The sequence below is a fragment of the Nicotiana sylvestris genome, chromosome 11, assembly GCF_000393655.2.
Source record: "Nicotiana sylvestris chromosome 11, ASM39365v2, whole genome shotgun sequence".
Taxonomy (NCBI): domain Eukaryota; kingdom Viridiplantae; phylum Streptophyta; class Magnoliopsida; order Solanales; family Solanaceae; genus Nicotiana; species Nicotiana sylvestris.
In genome coordinates, this window is record NC_091067.1 from 112,139,452 (window position 1) to 112,145,130 (window position 5,679).

The window sequence follows — 5,679 nt, forward strand, 5'->3', positions numbered from 1 at the left end:
GCAAAGGCTTGGGCAAAATCATCCCATGTGTACCACCTCTTGTGATCTTGTCTGGTGTACAATTCTAAGGCTGATCCACTTAAACTTTGGTTGAAATATGCCATCAGCAATTCATCCCTTCCACCTGCTCCTCTCATCTTGCTACAAAATCCTCTTAAGTGCGCTACTGGGTCACCATGCCCATCGTACAGATCAACTTGGGCATTTTGAACCCTGCTGGCAACTGAACATCTGGGAACAGACATAAATCCTTTTAGGCCACACTCACTTGTCCTCCCAGCCCCCTCATATCTCGGAACGATTGCTCTAAGCTTTTGACCTTTCTGATCATTTCTTCATGCTCGGGATTTTTGGACGGTTTCTCGGTCTCTACCGAGATATCAAAATGAGGAGTTTAAGGATATGGTTCTGGAACTTTGAAGGTGGGTTCAGGTGGATAGTATTGGTTGTCGTGAGTTTGGAATATGGGTTTACTAGAAGATCTATGTAATGTAGCAGGTAGAGGTGCCACAAAAATAGGTGTAATTGGTGGGGGAGGGTACATGATTTGTTTGGGTGGTGGAGCTTGAGAAGTATGGGAAGTGGAGCAATGGCATTGTTGGTAGAGGGGAAAGGCTGGAGATGAGTTCACATTGGGAGGCTCCGGAGGCTGGGCTGATGGTGGGATATAAGAAGGGTTGGCAGGATAAACCGGTGGTGGGTGCCCATTTGCCCAAGCTTGGTACATTTTAGCCATCTGCTGCTTCAGCTTATACATTTATTCCCTCATCGCATTAACGTCCATTTCTTCCACCTCTTTCGATGGGTCGACAATACTTGTTTCCGGTTCCTGGTCGGCCATCTTCAGCCTGTCTTTCGATCGAGTGTTGTAGGAGTGAGTTGCTAGAATGCCAGTCAACTAACCACCTGCCTGGACTTAGTACATCAAACAACAACCTTGTTAGCGATTAGGCTTTAACAGATTGGTAACCACATATTGGGCATGAATGCACCTAAACAGTTAACCGTATCTATTATATATTTAACTGGTTGCATGTGTCATCCCGACCTTTTCTTTCTTTCGATTGCAAACCTCCCCCTTTTCTTTCTTTTTCTTTTCCTTCCTTTTGTTCTCTCTTTGTTTTTATTATCTTTTGATTTTATTTTCTTTCTTTTTTTTTCCGCTCTTTTCTTTTCTTTACTCTCTTGTTTTTCTTCTTATTTTCTTTCTCTCTTCCTTTTTTTATTATTTGGTTACGGTCGAATTCTATGGAGATTGCCTACGTATCATGATCCCGCATGAATCAGACCAAGCATAGTTCTTGGGGATAAGTGTAAAATAAAGTAAAAACATTTGGGGATTTTCAATTTTCATATATAAAAAATGTTATTACAAAGACTAAAACTAACAGACTCGAAAGAAACTAACAGACTCGAGATACAGACTCAAAAACAAACAACTCACATGCTCTGATAATAGAAATACAGACTCCAACACAACTGGCAGACTTTAACTGAAAGAAAACACAGACTAAAGAAATCACGAATACATCAATGCCTAAATTGTCCCTGGGACCCGCGGGGCATCATTCGACCTTGCTGCGGGCCGACTCGCTAAATCCGCCTGAAGGTGGTAGAGATCTTCCATTACCCGGCGAACAAATATCATCACAGTGGCGAAGAACATAGATCTCGTCATATCCTTACAGCTACTGCACTTCATTGTGATATAGTTGGCAACCCTCTTGACTCTCTCTCTTATGACGCCCTTCTCTTGATACAAACACCCAATTTGTTCGGTTCTGGCTTCCAAAGTTTATTCGGCTACCTAGTTCTGCTCTTAGAGTTGTTGCAAGTCCCTTTCTAGCCGTGCCATTAAGGCGTAACAATGTTCTCTTTCAGCCTTAAATTTTTTGGCTTGTTTAGCCATTTCACCCTCGAGGTTTCTGATTGCCTTTTCCCAACCTGTGACCCCTCTTTCATATCTTTCTTTCATCTGTTAAACGAAAGCTGCACGCCCTTTGGTGCTTTTAGCCAACCTTGCCCGTGCTTTTGCTAGTTCAGACTTAGCTTTCTGCAGGTCATCTTCGTAGTCACGTACCTTTTGAGTGAGGTTGTAAATGAGGCTCTCATCTTTCCTGCTTCGACCTGGGTTCTCGACTTTAATTTTGAACTGTCGAATCTGAGCTCTGAGGGCCTCGTTTTCTCACACCAATCTTCTCCTTTCACCTTCGGCCTCTTGTGCCTACAAATCATTGTTGAAGGTGACATTTCTCAATTCTTCTCGCAGACCGTGGATAATGGCCTTATATTACTTTTCCTTCTCCCCCAAGCTAACCTCTCTTGAATTTTATCATCAAAGGCTTGAACATGAGGCCTTTTGGCGGGCCTCTCGGGCTCTGGCTCGTTGTTTACATAAGACATTTTCTTAAACCAAGCAGCATAATTAGGATCTACTTCCCCCTTGGCGATGTCTGGTACCTGGGTGCCATTTTTTAGATATCAACAGCTATTCCAATCCTGCTGTACTACAGCCTCAGGCAATGCGGCTTCTGGATGCAACTCTATGACCTGGATGCTTAGATCTTCATCTTCAGGCACAATCTGATACCTTCCGAATTGCCTCAAGACCCTCTGCGGTGCATACGGCTGAATACTCCTTATGCCCATTATCCTCAGGTATCCTTTGGTAGCAGTCATATCGATGGCTTCTGTCCTCGGGAGCCATCCTATAGTCCATTGAACCTGACTTGCATTAAGAACTTTCAAATGAGAAACCCATGCTTCAAATCCTTCTGGTGTGTTGTAATCTTTTATCCTCTCCTCAAAACTAATGATGAAGTTGTTTGGGCTCGAACTGTAACTCATGAATCTAGGATGATGGAGAAGATGCTCGATCAACCACATTTGTAGAATGATACTGCAACCCTCAAATAATTGAGCCCCTACTTTGCATACAGTCAATGCGTGATAGATATCTACTAGCACCAACGGGGCAAGTGTATGATCTTCTTTGGTAGTGAGGATTTGTGAAATTCTAGCCATACGAATATCCACCGTTCCTTTCTCATTTGGAAAAACCATGATCCACAAGAATGCCACAATAAATGCGAACCGACGATGAATTTGCCAAAGACCCTTATTTTGTTTGTTGCTCAGACCCTTTTCATGCGTTTCAAAACCAGCAGAATGCCTGAACCTGAAGTATAAGAAATGGAAAGCACAACGCTCGTTGCTCACACGTTCCTTATTTGTCTGTTTACTAATATTCAGGAGGTCAAAGAACTTGTGCACCGATGGAGACCTCAGAAATATAAGTTGTTGCTTCCTAAAATCCCGTCCGAATTCAATGTACCCGGCTATCTCCTCCAAAGTAGGGGTGATCTCGAAATGTGAGAAACGAAATACATTGTGGACAGGATCCCAGAACCTTACCAAAGCTTTGATCAGACCTTCCCGTGGTTTGACTTCGAAGATGTCTATAAGAGCACCCAAGTGCTTTTTCACCCATTTTTTACCATCTTCGTCTAGATCATTCCAACACATACGCAAGTGTAGCCGAGTCTATTCCCTGACCACTTTTGGCGCTTCTTGAATGGTACTCATTGTTCCTGTGGAAGATTAGGGTTAGGGTTTGACTCGAGTTGACCCTTTTGTAAACAATTTTTCGAAGAAGAAAAGAAGAAAGAGAAAATAAAAGAAGAAAAGAACCATAATCTCTTCCCCTGTATGACAACTTTAGCCAAATGGCTGTTTTTGCAAATGCGGCCCCTTTCCAATTTCACGCGAATTTTGAGGCCGGGGGAATTATTTTATGACCCCTCACAAACTTGCCCATTCTTTTACGAAAATAACCTTTCGACAACTGAAAAATACTCTGAGGCTACCTCAGCAAGAACGGTTTAAGACATAGCCGAAGCTGGATTGGCTTATTTTGACCAAAATCAAGATTACATTCACTCGACCATCGACTCTTATTTTCTTGTTTTTCTTTTCGATTATTTTCAAAAATAAGGCCGAACCTTATGTAGGTTGCCTACGTATCCCACATCCGGAGAGAATCAGACCTGCATAATTCGGTCAGTTTTGACACATTTGAAAGAACACAGTGTTTGACTCTTTTAAAAATAACTCTTTTTTTTTTGAAAAACTTTGGGCAGAGTTTCAGGACGCTTTTCAAATACCGGGATGTTTTAGAACCAGGTTTTATTTCCTCCCCTATATCACTCTTGGTTTTCCCTTTTTCTGCTTTATTTTCCCTAGCCGGTCAGCATGCAAGCCAAAATAAATAAATGTTGACATAGCACATAGAATGCATCAGGATGGTCTGTTATTTCGGGCACACCTGTCCTAGACGGATCCAATCCCTGTGTTGAATCCCCTAAGTTAAATGCACATGATGCAAACAAACATTCATACTAGGGGTCCGACATGAGGCTGTGTTTTTCTAGGTTTAACTCCTGAGGTTTTGTTCTAGACTTAGGGTACCCGAGCGGACAACTGGGGCCGAAGAGGGGGCGACGTACCGAGAGCATTGAAGTCTACCCGGCCTTCTCACTTGCCTAGCCTCGTTCTATTTGGTATAATTTCTACAGAAAGAGCGGGCTATGCGAACGTATGCACCATTTCTTGAAGACTCAGATGGGGTGGCGTAAGAAGACAGTTATATACAATTCAAACAATATTAAAGCGGTAAACAAATAGTATTTAGCACAAAAAAGGTTCACAGAATACAGTAATATCAACAATAAATAAAGCCAAGCAAAATCATATTAATAAGCTCGAATTCTGAACCCTGAACCAGAGATTCTGGGTTCGATCCCCAGCACAGTCGCCAGAGCTGTCACACCTCCTTTTTACCTACATCCCGCAAAGGGTATAAATACAAAGGGAGTTTTTCCAATTGAAGGACAATCGAAACGGGATTAATTATTTATAATTTAGAGTCGCCACTTGGGATAATTTATGGTGTCCCAAGTCACCGGTTTAAAATCCCGAATCGAGGAAAATTGACTCTATTTACGGTCTGCGAACATAGTAATCCAGGTAAGGAATTCTGTTAACCCGGGAGAAGGTGTTAGGCATTCCCGAGTTCCGTGGTTCTAGCACGGTCGCTTTGATCATACTTGGCTTATTAAAATTGTTTAATTACTTATTTTTAGAACCTATGTGCATTTACCTTTTACCACTTTTAAATTAAGAAAATTATCTTGAAACGGATCACGCGTACGTGTACCCATTTGTTTGGCGCGTCAAAAATCATGTCACGCGAACATGTCCACAATTAATAATGCTTTAATATTATCAAAAGTTTGGCCGAAGTTACGCGAACGTATACGCAATCACGGTAGTGTATTAAATGTGCCTAGAGCAAACTACCAACATTTGTCATTTTTTGTTTATCTAGGTTATTAACATGAGGGCCCTGAATAATTAAATTGTAGATGGCACGCTTCAAAACTCTATAAACTTAAAATTAATTAGTGGCCTATTAGAAACTGTTTCTATTGTTAAAAGAAATTGTTCGAAGTTGCGCGAACGCATACTCCAATTTTATTTTTAGAAACCGTAATCATGTCACCAGAACGTGTCCACAACAACGATATTATTTTAAACGGCCCTAAAGGTTTCTCTACGAATACTTGCTATTTTACATCTAAATCATAAGAAATTAGTAGAGGGCCATGCATTTTAAGAACT